The 15,878-nt window shown below is 44.8% G+C and overlaps 1 protein-coding gene across 6 annotated transcripts in view; it reads left to right on the top strand.

Annotated features, from left to right (window-relative positions):
• Positions 1-15,878, top strand: part of TPST2 (tyrosylprotein sulfotransferase 2) — a 366,385-nt gene that overhangs the window by 21,341 nt on the left and 329,166 nt on the right. The window lies entirely within an intron of this gene.

Raw genomic sequence — 15,878 nt, 5'->3', positions numbered from 1 at the left:
GAGCCAATTTGATGAACATGCCCATGGCAGGATACACTGTACCGTCCTGTTCACCTGGATAGCCCGCTTTTTATCCCTGTTGTCACTTGCCTGAAATAGCCTACTGCGGTATTCCTATTTTTAAACTTGTACTATTTTAGTGTTTAAAAGTTGTAAACTTATGCTGCAAAACTTGCACTGCAATACTCTCTCGGGGGGTTTCCTGCTTCCCCAGGCCGCCATGAGTAGTTTTGCTCAATTGTTGCAGAGGGAAGCAGGCTCCGGAGGCACTTCCGGTTTCAGGGAGGAAGAGGTTAGCAGTTTAGCGCTCTCACTAGACACACCCATATAAGACGCATGTTTGCACGGATGCCAAAGCAAGCCCGTCTGCGCGAATCCGGACTGCGCACGGCGCCCATAACTCTGGCCATTGCAGCGGGGAACAGGTATTTAGAGTGACGCAGTTACTCTAGAGATAACCTGCTTAAACTCAAAGGTGCAAAAACAACAGTTGATGGACAGAATTCAGAACAATGTCATACATTCACCCCAGTACAGAGATCTGGGCCTAAATCCATCGTTTTTTTTCTCACCATTCCATTCCAGTTTGAACCCAGCCATATGCAAATCAGTCTTAACCCTGTGCCTCATGGGAACAGTCCATCCCGAACTGCCAAGCTAGGTCCTCCCTGGACTGGAACCAAGCATCCTAGGACCGGTTTTGGGGTTTCACCCCTCTTCAGCCAGGATAGCTTGATTCCAGTGGCATGGAGAGCACGGTACTCGCGTCTGAGCATACCCGTCACACTCGTGGTGACAAATGCAAAAACAGTTTCCCAAACATGGGCTCACTGTGCCACTGGAATCAAGCTATCCTGGCGGTAGATGCAATCCCGACCAACTATTCCATCCAGAGGGTGGATAGGATGGGGCGCATAGGCGGAGGCCTGGCTGTGGTCTTTAAATCACACTATAAATGTCTGATAGAATCAGGCTTCAATCTACCAACGTGTGAAGTCCTCCAATTTACATTAATTACCTCACCCACATGCTCCTTTTGTGGGTTGCTGTTCTATATGCCCCCAGGTCCCAGACTCCCTTTTCTTAAGGATCTTAAAATCCTTCTAGAACCTCTGCTACCAGAGAATTAATGACTATCTTGGGGGACTTTAACTTTCACTTAGAGGAGACTGATAACCATGACTTGAACAGCCTCTTAGAAGCTTTCGCTAATCATGGATTATCACAACTGGTCTCTGCCCCCAACCAAAAGGCTGGCCACACCCTAGATGGGAATTTTATAAATGACCCCAGATTGGTCTTTCAAAATACAATCCCCCATCAGCTGGTCTGATCATAAGGCAGTTGCCTTTACTCTTGCATCCATTCCAACAGGCAGAATTATAAACACTTCACTTCACACATCGTGGACAAACGTAGAAACTGGAAAGGGGTCTCGGCTGAGGCACTATCCAGAACCTTAAATAATATACCCTGTGTCATTCCAGAGGACTCGTATAGCGGAGCAGAGGCCTTAATAGAGAGTGCAGCAGACATATTGGCACCTCTGAAGACAACTGCACATTAAAGGCTTTCTCCATCCACTCCTTGGTACAATGATAGGCTCAGGATGCTTAAAGAAAATTGCCCCCACCACGAGCGAGCATGGAGGAAAAATCAAGGCAAACCAGATTGAATCTCATATAAAATCACCATTAAAGAATATATACATGCAATATATAAGAAAAGTTCAAGTACTGCACCCAGAAAATTGGAAATGCCGCCTTCACAAAAAAGCATTTTAAGCTAGTACAACTGCTCTCGACCTCACATCCCAGAGCAGAACCGGAGTGCTCTCAGGTGTTCTGCAATCAGCTAGCCACCTTCTACTCAAAGATTATGGATATCCACGCAGGCTATGGCCCGACTTCCCTTACTCCAGCCCTCCCCTCCACTTCCCGTGCTCCTCCCCGAGCACTGCAAGACTCCCTACCAGGTACGAGCCAAGAGACCAAGGGCCTCTCCGTCTTCTCCACACTCTGTCCTAAGCTGGTCGAACAATACATCCTGAAAACCTATGCAAGGCTCGCCCTCCGAAGCCTTCCCCCTTACAGTTCTCCATATGGCCGCCAGCAATAAAGCTGCCCCACTCAGTGAGCTATTAAATAATGTGATCCTTTCTGGGTCATATCCACAGAGTTGTAAGCCAGCTATTATCAGGCCCCTCTTGAAAAAACCCTACCTTGACATCAATGACTGTCAAAACAATCGTCAAAACTATCGCCTGATTTTTCTGCTTCCGGTACCTGCAAAGGTTCTGGAAATGCATCTTAATATCCAGCTGATGGAGACTGCTGAACAACAACACTGGTTCAATGACTCCCAGTTTGGCTTCAGAAAACATCATGAGACAAAAACAGTATTAATCTCAGCCACGGACAGTATCAGACGCCGAGTGGATGAGGAACAAGGACTGTTGCTAATACTCCTGGATCTGTCTGCATCGTTTGATACCATCTCTCCCACTCTGCTGCTAGACAGATTCCAAGGGCTGGGCATCTCACATCAAGCCTTAACCCTCCTGTCCTCCTTCCTAGGGGGACCATCTCAAAAGGTGAAGCTTCAGTGCTTCTACTCTGAAGCTTTCTCCTTGCCTTGTTGAGTTCCACAGGGCTCCTCTTTAAGCCCCACACTTTTAAACCTTTATGTGGCACCCCTAGCGACCATTATCCACTCCTGTGGAATGGAGGTATTGTTGTATGCTGTTGACGCGCAGATCATGGTATCAATTCCTAAGAACTCAGGTTCGTTAGCTGAAAATGTTCGATGCTGTATAACTAAGGTGGCAGAATGGATGTCTGGTAACTTCCTGAAACTGAATGGGGACAAGGCGGAAGTGATGGTCTTTGGCTCAGGGGCAACAAGCTGGAATAGCAGCTGTTGGCCTCTTTACCTAGGAAAGTGTCACACTCCAGGAAACCAGGCCAAGAGCCTTAGAGTTCTGATGGACCTGGAACTCAATTTCAACGCCCAAACAAACCTCACTATCACCACCTGCACTTGGATCTTAAGGATGCTGAAGAAGATCTTCCCTGTTATCCTGCAGCGCACACGCAAGCAGCTTGCTCTCGCCCTGTTAATGTCCAGACTAAATTACTACAACTCATTCGACCGAAACTTTGCAGTATTAACTTCAATTGGTGCAGAATACCCTTGCTAGACTGGTTCTTGACATTCCCAGAAGACACTCTGATGCCAAGGGTCTGGAAACCCTACACTGGCTTACAATTAACAAGCGCATCAGCTTCAAGTCTCTTTTTATGGTCCATGAGGCTCTCTATCTCCGTTACCGAATGAGATTAAAATCCAAGTTTTGCTGGTTCTCCCCTGGCAGATCCCTTCGCTCAACTTCTAACCTACATCTTCACGTACCCAGAACAACAAGGAAGAGATGGGGCAACGGAGCATTCTCAACTGCTGCCAGTAAGCTCAGGCATACCATTCCAAAAAACATGAAGGCCATCTCCCAGCACCTGCCCTTCAGAAAGGCTCTAAAGACTTGTTTATTCTGCATGTAGCTATCTCCTGTATTCAACTTACTCATGGAATCTCTTTCTGGATGGTATTCTACAGCGCCTTGATGCCCTTCGGTAACTGCAGCGCTTTACAAATTCAATAATCAAATCAAATAAAAAATGATGGAACCCACCTCTTTGGGGAAAAGGCAGACTCTACCTTGGTCGGGTTCAAGGACTCTCGAGCTATGGCCAGATCCTTGGGCCTGTCCTCCAACCCCGTGGCCAGTCTTCCCTTTGCCCCTTTCGTGGCAACGGAAAGGGTTTCCAGCTGCAGCAACCTTATCCTTGCCACCGTCCCGCACAGACTGCCCAAGTCAGAGCTCGGAATGGAGGTCAGAAGTCCTCTGCCACACTGCCCCCAGAAGTCGCAGCCTCCAAGCACTCGTAGGCTGATTCTGCAGGACCACACTACTCCGGTTGGTCGGAATTCGTTGTCATCTCCCTCACTGGAGATCCATAACATCGGACAAGTGGGTCTTGCAGATCGTCCAGGAGGGCTATTCTCTGCCTTTCTTTTCCTTTCCTCCTCTCATTCTGCCAGACAGGAATGGCTGACGGAGGATCATTTAAAGTTGCTGCAAGAGGTTACAGCTCTCTTGGCCAAGGGAGCTATAGAAAGGGTCACAGTTTCAGAAGTAGGCAGTGGCTGTTATTCCCGCTACTTTCTGATTACGAATAAGGGGCTACGGCCCATTTTAGATCTTCGGACCGTCATTCTCTTCCTCAAAAAGGAGAAATACCAAATGCTTACTCAGGTTTTGTCTCCCCTGGACTGGGTGGTAGCGTTGGACCTGCAGGACGCTTTTTTCCATATTCCCACCCAGCCAGGCCATAGGCGTTACCTGCGGTTCAAGGTAGGCCACGAGCACTTTCAGTGTACCGTGCTCGCCTTAGGCCTTTACCAGTGCCTCTCAGGTGTTTCCAAGGTGATGACGGTGGTCGTAGCTCATTTGCTCAGGTTAGGGGTGTCAGTCTTCCCCTACCTCGACGACTGGCTCTTGAAGGCGCCCCCCCCCTTCCAGGCAGTTGTCTCCCACCATCAGACTACGGCGAACCTTCTGCATTCGCTGGGGTTCTCTATCAACGTGCCAAAGTCACACCTGACTCCTTCTCAGATGTCCCCTTTTATCGGGGCTGTTCTAAACACAGTGTGGTTTCTGGCTCATCCTCCCGAGCAGCGAGTTCAGGCTATGATTCTGATGTTTCTGCCTCTATCCTGGATTTTAGTGAGACTGACTCTGAGGCTGTTGGGCCTCATGGCATCCTGTTTGTGAAACACGCCAGATGACACATGCAGGCTCTGCACTGGGATTGGAAGTTCCATTTTGCACAGCATTGGAGAAATCTCAGACGTGTTTTAGATCTCAGAAGGAACTGCAAAAGATGTGCAGTGGTGGTTAAGGAACTGCGATTGGGTAAACTGAAGATCTCTCCCTTCCTCAACCAGATCTTACAGTCATGACAGATGCATCACTCCTGGGATGGGTTGGCCATCTGGGAGAGGTGGAGATCAGGGGACACTGGTCTCTGGCGGAGTCGGGGCTCCACAAAAATTTATTGGAGCTCCGAGCGATTCGGTTGGCATTGAAAGCATTTCTTTCCTATGTTAGTGCAGGTGTTCACAGACAACACCGCCACCATGTGGTACTGCAACAAACAGGGCAGGGTGGGGTCGTGGGCCCTTTGTCAAGAGGCCCTTTGTCTCTGGACATGGCTGGAACAGCAAGGCATAAACTTGTTGGTTCAACACCTGGCAGGTTCTATGAACGACAGGGCGGACAAACTCCACCGTCGATGCCTACCGGATAACGAGTGGCGTCTCCAATCAGAGGTAACGCAAGCAGTTGGGAGAACCATGGTTAGATTTGTTCGCCTCGAAGAGAACGTGCAGTGTCAGCAGTACTTCACACTGGAGTTTCCAAGGCGGCTATCGCTCAGCGACGTCTTTCGTCACAAGTGGAGCTCAGACCTGTTGTACGCCTTTCTGCCCATACCACTCCTGCCCAGGGTTCTGAAGATCAGGAACGACCGGGCCCAAGTCTTTCTTGTGGCTCCGGACTGGTCGAGGAAAGTCTGGTATCCAGAGCTTCCAAGAATGAGTATTGATCCTTCGATCAGGCTGGTCCTTCGGGAGGATCTTTTTCGCAGCAGATTGGCGCGATCTACACCGGAACCTGTCAACTTGTGCCTCCACGCGTTCAGATTGAGCTGCGACAGTTGATGGCTTTTGACTTTCCTCCCAAAGTCTCTGACGTTTTCTGGTGGCCAGGCGTAAGTCCACCAAGATCGTATACGCCTGCCGTTGGCAGAAATTTGTGTTATACTGTACAGAAAGGTCTATTGACCCTCCTTCTGCTTCTCTTTCTACTGTCCTTTTATTCATTCTAACCCTTGCCCAGCAGGGCTCTGCTTTGGGAACTCTCAAGGGTTACCTTTTTGCTCTGTCTGCTTTTTTGCAGATGCCAGACCAGCCATCTCTCTTTAAATCTCCAATTGTTAATAGATTTCTAAAAGAGTCATGCTCACTTATTTCCACCTACGCCCTTTGTTATGCCACAATGGGACCTTTATTTGGTCCCTACCGATCTAATGTGTGCTCCTTTTGAGCCTTTGCACAATTGTCTCCTCTGGCTGTTATCCATCAAAACAGCCTTCTTGGTGGCGATCACGTCTGCCCGGAGGGTGGGTGAGTTTCAGGCGTTATCGTGCTCGCCTTGTGTCCTTTGTGGACAATGTGGTGCTTCGCACCAGAGCTTCCTTTTTGCCAAAGGTTGTGACCCCATTCCGTCTGGGTCAGTCCATCATTTTGCCCACCTTCTTTGCTCCCCCGCATCCCTCTAAGGAAGAGGAGCGTCTCCACAGACTGGACCCAAAAAGAGTGTTATCGTTCTACTTTGACCACTAAAAAAGAGTTCCAGGTAGACGACCAACTCTTTGTGGGGTACGTGACAACAAAGAAGGGAAGGGCAGTGCAGAAAAGGACCATATCTCGCTGGTTCTTTCGGCATCAAAATCAGTTATGCCTTGGCAAAGAAACAGCCCCCTGAGGGATTAAGAGCCCATTCCACCTGGGGAATGGCTGAAACTGTGGCCTTGGCTCGGGGTGTCCCAGTCCAAGACATCTGTCTGGCAGCGACGTGGGCTTCTTTGCTCACCTTCGCCAAACATAACTGCCTTGATGTGCAAATGCGCAGGGACAAGCATTTTACCCGTTCTGTCCTGCAAGACTTCTTAGTTTAGGATGCGAGTCCGAAACCCACCGCCGGGATGGATGGTATAGCTTGGGTATCTAATTCAAAGGTAAACAATCTGCAGCTAGAATTCTCTATCTGATGAACAAGTTACTTACCTTCGGCAATTCGTCATCAGGTAGAGATTCTATCTAGCTGCAGATTCCTTACAGTCCTACCCATGCCTCCCCGCTTTGCGGACTGATATTGTAGGACTAGGGTTGTTTCCCCCCCCCCACCTTTCAGGGGCCCTAGTTTTGGACATGACTCAGTTACTTTGTGGCTCTGTGCTTCTGGCGTGGAAAAAACGAAAAGTACTGACCTGGACCTATATAGGCTCCGCAATGCCGTCACGCGGAGCCGAATGGAGCCACCTGACTTCACGCGCAAGGGGTTTTGCTCTGCCAACGTTTTCGGGTCCAGCCTGGGAAGTTCAAAGGTAAGGAATATGCAGCTAGATAGTCTCTACCAGATAAAGCGTTACCGAAGGTAAGTAACTTGTTCGACTTGTACAGCCTTCAGGAAAAGTTGCCAGCTTCATCATCTTGCCACAGGAGGAATTTAACTTTTGAAAAATGACTAACAAATAGTGTAACACTTTTAACTACAATGACTCTCAAGGTTACCTAATCCCCTGTCGATTTGCCCGAAATTGCAATATGGTCCTGGTCCACAGTGAGCATTGCCTTTAAGTGGCAATTTTTGTGTTCTTTGTGTGTTTTTGTTTGCTCAAAATTCTAAACATTCAATTACCAGTTACCCTTGATCCTAATGTTTAGTCGTCTTTTCTTATTAATTTGCTTTTTAATTTTCTATACTGATTTTGGAATTTAATTTATTGTTGTGTTACTGTATGATCCTAGCAAGCACCTAATGGGGGGGGGGGGGAAGCCAGGTGCTTCTGCCATAGCTGCCAGAGGTTGAGCAGAGTTTGATCAGTGAACTTTGTTGTGCATTCCAAGATATTGCCTTATTAAGTTTATGAGGTACTCCTTCCGATATTAATCCAATCTCCCACAGTGTCATTCCGTTGTCCCAATAACACTTGAAGGGTAAACTGTGAGTGTGGCCAAGTTGCCAAAAGTCTAGTCAAAGGATGCCTTTCGTTGACCATATCCTCTATCTTGGTTTAGTTGGAGTTTGGAAACCCATCTAGCCCACTTCGATCATCTAATTGCGCATTTCGATTTAAATTCTACAAGTGAGTTCTTTAAATGTGGATAGTGCGCCTTTTGTTTTAGTACATGCACTATGCTGGCTTGTTATACCCTCTGTTCCAGTGTATATCTTTATAAATGTATAAGTTAGAAAATACAGTCCACTCCAAAGCTGTGAAATGTTTATATAGATGGCAAAGGGAGCCATGTCTTTAAAGAATCATTTTGCCCCTTCAATAATACTATATTAGATCTAATCTGACGTAGAGTTAAGTAGCAGTACTAAGAGAGGTCCTTAAACCTCACCTAAATGTTAACATTCCTCTCTACAGGTTTTCATTGGTTAGAAGGTATGTGTTTCAGCAAAAAGAGTTTTTGTATTGCTAACATTTTGCCTTGTGGGAAAACACTTACTCAGTACAAGTAGACGTATGTTGACAGTAGTAACAAGCCAATGAATTTAACATTTTAAAAAGAAAGTTACATTTTGGTTGTTTTCTCTGTTCTCTCCAGTGTAAGTGACAATCCCTGGGTGCCTTAAGACTACCCAAAATGTGGTAGAAAATGTATGCACATTTGGCCTGGATGTCTTTTGCGGAAAAGAATTATGAAGACTAAAACTACCCCAAACATCAAGCAATCCTTGGCAATGCCAGTAGGTCTGGCTTATAATTGAAAGTGTCTCTACAGTCATTGATAAGTTTAGGCACTTGGTAAGCCATGCTTTCATTGCTTTACTAATTTTTGCACTCGTACATCCATTTATCCACCCACTGATTCATTCTTGCATTTACCTACTTACAGCCACACAAACTTCCACAAGCATATGGAAGATAAATTAAAAGAATAAAATAGAAATAAGAAAACATGGCACCCAAACTTAGTTGGGCATGTTTACAATACAAAAATAACATTAAATATAGTAGTGGTTGGCCGTTTTGCGATGGCATTGCATATATTGTAATTAATGTAAGTGGGGTATGCAGTTCCTAAAGAAGAATGAGTGTCTGTGGTCAGCGACTATTTTGTAGGGTACACAGAGAGCGTGACTCTGCAAGAATCAAATTTCCTCACACACCTGGGTAGGTGTCATGCTTCATCATAGGTCATTTGCTCCTCGTCGAGCCGGCGCTGCAATGCCTGATGGGCACCCTCCATGGCGGCTCTTTGCCGGAGATGATCTTGTCCGCCGTTTGGTGAAGTGCGGGTGTGGAGGCTTAAGGAGTAGATTGGTGCTGAGGTGTGAAGGTGTGAGGTTAAAAATAAGGAAAGAGGTACTTCTCAGGAAAAACTCTAATGATCAAGTTCTCTTACCTATATTAAAAATGTGTTGTGCTATCTATCAGACTTTAGTTATCTTAGATATCTATTGCTCAACATGATTCTAGCTTCCGTGTAGTCATAACAATGATCTAGTAGCTATTCATCCGGACCAGTATAGACCTAATCTATTTAGTGATTGGAGTTTTAATTTATGGGTCAGTTGATTTTCTCCAAATCGCACATACCTTGGTTTCGGTATTGATTTGTGATTTTCACTAAACCAATTCCCTCTGCTGGATTCAGCCTTACTGGATTCTATCATGGCTAAAGTAACCTCAGGCTCACCCTCCCACCCAGCCCCCACTCAATCTCTTAAATTAGTCGCTAACTCCCTCCGCCCCGCAATACTTGATCTCTTAAATTCATCTATTCGCTCCGGCACTGCTTCCCCCCGCTTGGAAATGCGTCCTGGTCAAAGCTCTTTTAAGAAAACGTAATCTTGACCAGACCAACCTGGCCAACTTCCGCCCCATCTCCGTTCTTCCCTGGATGAGTAAAGTGCTAGAAAAACACAAACTCTGTCCTGGTTGAGTACCTGGAATCAAACACCCTCCTCTACCACTCCCAAACAAGCTTTCGCCCTCAGGGACAGAGACGGCCCTTCTCGCAGTAACTGAGGAGGCCAGAAGGATGCTAGACCAGGGAGGTACTGCCGCAATCATCCTCCTTGACCTCAGTGCCACTTTCCACACTGTCAACCACAACACCCCGATTCTCCGTCTTAAGAGTTTAGGAGTATCCGGCACTGCACTAACATGGTTCCAGTCCTTCCTCAGTGACCGCTTCTTCCAGGTGTTCGAAGGAGATGGTGTCTCCAACCGGTTGCCGTTCAGCTGTGGGGTACCCCAGGGCTCCTCCTTAAGCCCTACACTGTTTAACATCTACATGAGACCCCTGGCGGAGATTGTCCATCCATTTGGCATAAAGATCATTACCTATGCAGATGACACGCAACTCGTGGTGGCACTAAATCACCCCGAGCGGTCATCTGGCACCCTAGGCCCTTGCCTAGAGTCGCCAGGTGGATGGAACTCTCATGCCTCAAACTGAACGGAGAGAAAACTGAGCTCTTGCTTCTCAGAAACTCCCTCCTTCAGCCCTGCACTGGTATGGCCGCCTTGTCTCAGTCCGGTACCCGAACCAAAAGATCAGATCAAGACCCTTGGCATGTGGCTTGACCGCTCCCTTCGCTTTAACCATCAGGCCACCAATCTCTCAGCTTCCTGCTTTGGCCTGTTGAGGATGCTCCGTAAGATCCTCCCTCTTCTCCCATTCCGGGCGAGGAGAATCCTGGTCAGGTCCCTTATCCTCTCTCGCCTGGATTATGGAAACACCCTTTCTCTGGGAGTCCCTCTATCCACCACCTATAACCTCCAGATTATCGAAAACTGCGCTGCCCGTCTGCTTCTTCAGATCCCCCGCAGACATTCTGCCAAACCAGCATTAAAGAACCTCAATTGGCTCCCTGTCAGCGCAAGGATCCTGTTTAAAGCCATGTGCCTGGCACACAAGGCCTTCTGGAAGTGTGGCCCTGCTATCTCCCAATCCCTAGTCACTCCCTATCATCCAACTAGGAATCTCCGCTCCAACTTCACCTTGTCTGCCGTCACCCCTAGAATACAGCGAGCCAGATGGGGCAGGTGCTCCTTCTCCTTCAATGCTGCCAACTCCTGGAACGCCCTCCCTCTGCATCTGCGGAGAGAGCCCAACCTGCTAGCATTTCGGAAACTCCTGAAAACCCATCTTTTCAACATCCCTTTCTAACACCTGCTTCTTGCCCGCTTGACCCATCCACAGCGCTGGGAGGCCTCAGGGTAGCCATGCGCTATACAAGTTTAATTTAATTTATTTAGCGATGACCTTTCGTTCAAAGTCACATCGTACAGAGTAAAAATACAATTCAATATTTCCAAATCATTATTTCTAATGTTGATTCTGATTCGCAAATAGTGAAACACGTGCTTGTTTTGTTAAACCAAAAGCATGCTTATTTGTTTGCATCAAACACATGCTTTGTGCCAAAGTATGTCACCTGTACATATAAAAAACACCATAAGACACACTCCATGTTAATTAAAAGTCCATCACCGTTGATAACTTTCCTAAATTGGGTAAAAATTGGTGCCTCCTTGAGTTGCGTGCTGAAAACGTAATCAATGTTTGGGTCTATTTGGCCCTGTTTGATTCAGAGTCCAGAAAAAGTTTTGTTATGCTGAGCATTGGCGGCTATGTATATAGTGTACCATAGTTTTAAAGTTCCAAAGTAGCTGCCACATGATATACTCTGCATAATATCATTCCAAAGTAGCCCATCAGTAAACCTCGCACTGGGAAGCCATCTTCAAATTCTGAAGGTTTATAGTGTCTCACTGTTAGTTGTACGTGGTGTCCAGCATTATGCTTTTAAATATGGTTGCCATCTTGGAACACTGAAATATTGGTACACTACAAGCAATACTTTTTCCAGATTACATTCCATTTTAAATCCTGTGGCTGCACAGGATGCAGCATATTGCAGATTAAGTGAGGGGCAAACGGTCAGCCCAGTAGGTCTTTTTGGAGAGCTGCAAGGCAGTCAAAAAAAGAGAATGAAAGCAATGACAGCAGACCTATAAAAGGAAAAAAAATGGAAAACTAACGAGGTAATCACCAGTACAGACAATTACGCACCACCATTTTCAGGCGGCTATGCACCTGTGATCAGGTCTACAGAGCCAATGGCAGAAATGGTTTCCCCATGCAATATGCTGTCATGGGGAGAAACAGAAACCGAATGAGAATGACACTTGAACAGACAGAATACGATGTGCCCAAATATTATTTTAATACAAGGTCTGAGAGACATTACCTAATTTAGGAAGTTCTAATAAGGGTTATCGCAAGTACTAATCTAACCCAAAAAGGGTTTCTCAAGAGGTAACCAACCCCATTCTGTGTGATTCTGTTAAAAACATATATATAATTGCAGTCCATGCTTAAACACTCATTGGCTTCAACCAATGCATTTTACAGTAAGTCAGACGTACTACCTTTGTCATAACTGCTCGTAATAAACACATTTGACCAAGGACATACTGTGTTTTATTGTTAATTTTTATAATCCGTAGATTAGACATATAGCCTCTGACTTAATGACTTCCAACTAACCAACCAGGCCTATAACCATTACCATTGGAGTGTCACCATAACCAACTTAGGCTACCTGTATTCTGCATAAGCATTTCTACAAGGCAACTATCATTGTATGATCATAAAATGTTAAATATGTACAAAATTAGAGTTGATAAACCACATATTCAACCCTTTCTGAAATGGATTAACAAGGATTCTCAAGATGCAGATTTTCTACAGTAAGTAAACGACACCACAGCTCTTTCCTATTATGGTTATCTGTAAGGCTAGAGGAGTCCTCTTTCCTTGATTAATGGCTTTTATTAATGGCTCATCACCATAACCAACTCAATACTGCTGTGGTAGGCATACGCTTTACTACAGCTTTCCGTAAGAGCAGCACAAGCATTCCTTTTCATTGGAAGAACAGAACTTCTGCCCAATCAAAATCTGTACTGAAGGGAATCAACATTTGTGCACCTCAAAGCCCCCTTTTCAATCAATTATTCCATTTAAATAGTCAAATATTCATAAATATGTACAAAATTACAGTTGGCAAAACAGCAACAGTCCATCCTAAAATGGCATAACAAGGGTTCTTATCGTGCAAATCTTATAAACCCCATATGTTCTTGAAATACAAAATCTTCTAACCCCTTGGATTTCTCAGAGGGGGTAACCAATACACTTACCTAGTACGTTTATTTGAGAGTGTCCCTGTAACAAAGTACCTTTCTACAAGCTTTAACACACTTTAATGATGAACCACCCTAAAAAGCCTGTTGGCTTTACATATGCTTTTCAAAATATGTAACTTTTCATAATAAGCGGCTCAGGCCTATTACCTTACTCGATTGCTTGTCTACTCAAGTCTTGCTCTGTTGATCGTAAGCTTTCCCCTAAGGCAAAATGCGCACTACAAGCACACAAGGTCTGCCCAATCAGATTATATACTCTGGGTGGGAGCAAAAATTACAGTTGTCTAAATAATATACAACCCTTTCTAAAATAGTTTAACAAGGATTCTCAAAGTACAAATCTTCTACCCCTAGGGATTGTCAGGGAGTAACTGATACTAAATCCTTTGCATACTGTGGTAGTCTGTAAAAGTCCCTGTAACAAAACCGCTATCTACAAACTTTACCCAGTGTAATGACCATTCCCCTTTAACATTAAGGTGGCTTTCACACATGATTTTGCAATAAATAAGTCAGATTTACTGCCCTTGTTTTAACATTTAATAAAACCGAATTTGCCCTTATTGTTAATCGTCACAAGCCAGAAATGGTCCTTATCTCAGAAATTTGGGTAGACCCTACTTCAGGCTCAGACTTGGTGTAAGCAGTCCCACAGGGCTATTTGATTTTTAGGGCCGATAGAGCTCGCTTTTGGCAACTAAGTGAATACGACTTTATCTGCATCCTCCTATACACTTAAAATAGTCAAGAAGATTCTGCTTTCTTTCCTCCAACTCTTCAAAGAATACCCACGCCAGGAATATTGTTGCCCCTAAATTTAAGCTTTCCTGCTGGGGTGGAAGAATTGTTTTGGTAGGGGCCTCGGAACTCTATAATGTAACCCCCCCCCCCCCCCCCCCCCCCCCCCTGCAAATCAAATCACTGTCTGATCTATTGTATTTTAGAAAGGTTCTTAAAACCTGGCTTTCTAACAATTGATTGGCTAGCATCACTCTATCACTGCAGAGCCACGCTGCCTCCGGGCAATTGTTGCGCTTTACAAAAACATTTAACATAACATTTCATATGAGGCCTATACCCTTGATCAATGGCTTGTCATCAAAACTACAATTGGCAAAACAATATACAGTCATTACTAAAATGGCATAACCAGGACTCTTAAGATACAAATCTTCTACTCCTGGTGATTGCCATAGGTGGTAATCAACACCAAAAGGTTTGCCTGCTAGATTCCCTGTAACAAAATACCTGTCTTGAAGATTTAAAACAGTGTAATGTCAACCCACCCTTAAAGGACCCATTTTACATCTGCTTTTTACAGTAAAAACAATGTCAGGCCTTTGTTTTAATTTTTCTTAATAAACAGAAGATTAGGACTATAGCCTTGATCAGTCACTTGTCACCATAAATTAACTTGGTCCTGCTCTGGTGTGCGTAAGCTTGGCCACATGTCAAATAATGCATTACAAGTTAAACTTTCTGCTTAGTGCATAGATCTTTTTATCAAACTGGCCCCACCTACCTTCAAGATAAATATACCCGGTATTTACCCTGTATGTTCCCGCCACCTCATTGCATTCTGCAGATGCTCATTTATTGATCATGCCAAAGTATAAACACATCTACACCGGAGGCAGGGCTTTCACAGTCAAGGCCTCACTGTTCTGGAATAGCCTGCCACAATCCCGTCCCTATATTTCCGATTTACTACAGGCATTAGAAACTAAGCTGTACACTCTTTTGTCTCCTAGAACATACTTTAAACTACATTTGAAGCCTATTTAACGCCAGGATGCGCTACGGGTAACCGTGGCGCTTTACAGAACAAATAATAAGTACTCTTTTCCAGCAAAAGCACACAACCTTTGCACAATGAAAATCTGTAGTCAGTGAGAATCGACATCTGGACAGAGCCACAACCCATGTCTGTCGTGCTCCTGAAAGCGCTTTCTTTAATTAATTGGCTAATCTGTTATGACTGAGATATTAAAAATATATGTATACACTTGAAACAACATATTGAATCATTTCATATATGGTTCATCAATCTAAGTCACTTTGGGATAGTCCAAATTAATAATAATTTGAATTAAACGTGTTATACGGTTCTCATTATTTATTTTTAATTGAAATGTGAATTTAAATAAAGCAAGGGGATAAGTCACAAACACCTTGCTTTCCTTACTGCTGGGAGCTTCGAAAAACGTTGTTAGATTTAGTTTGGAAGTAAACGAGCTGGAGATTAGTAGTATTTATATGTGCTTCCCAGGACAAGACAACGTGTTCAGCAACACAGACAAAGTTCTTTCGATAATAGCATGTACTGCTGTTTGGCTATGCTTGTTGCACGTGATATTTCTATGGACATTCTGACCAGCTATAGATTTCAATGAGGACTGCAGTGTTCCTTCACTAGCCGAAACACCTCTTGTGGTACGCATAAAATAAGGATAGTAAGTGAAGTTGTTTAAGAAACCTCGAACTCTGATGTACGTCATACGTATTTTTTAGTAGGATTTGTATGCTGTAGCACACACATGCTTCATATCTTTTTGGAAAGCACCTTGTAATGGTCTAAATGAAAGTATTGCTGTGTATATCCTGTACTGTTGGATGCAACGCATCCTCACATTTGTTGACCTGTTGGAAACGGGTAGCTAGTTAGTCACTTTGGGTGAGGATATACTTGGGCACATTCTAAGAAAGGAATACAGTGGTAGTGTATTGATAGCTGCAGAAACAACGTTCACTTTTTGCTTCCTGAGGAGGGACCTTCAAAAACTCAATAGTTCCTTATATCAT

The sequence above is a fragment of the Triturus cristatus genome, chromosome 11 (genome assembly GCF_964204655.1).
Source record: "Triturus cristatus chromosome 11, aTriCri1.1, whole genome shotgun sequence".
Taxonomy (NCBI): Eukaryota; Metazoa; Chordata; class Amphibia; order Caudata; family Salamandridae; genus Triturus; species Triturus cristatus.
Note: the sequence above shows the minus strand (reverse complement) of the source record. Positions and strands in the feature narration are given on the sequence as shown.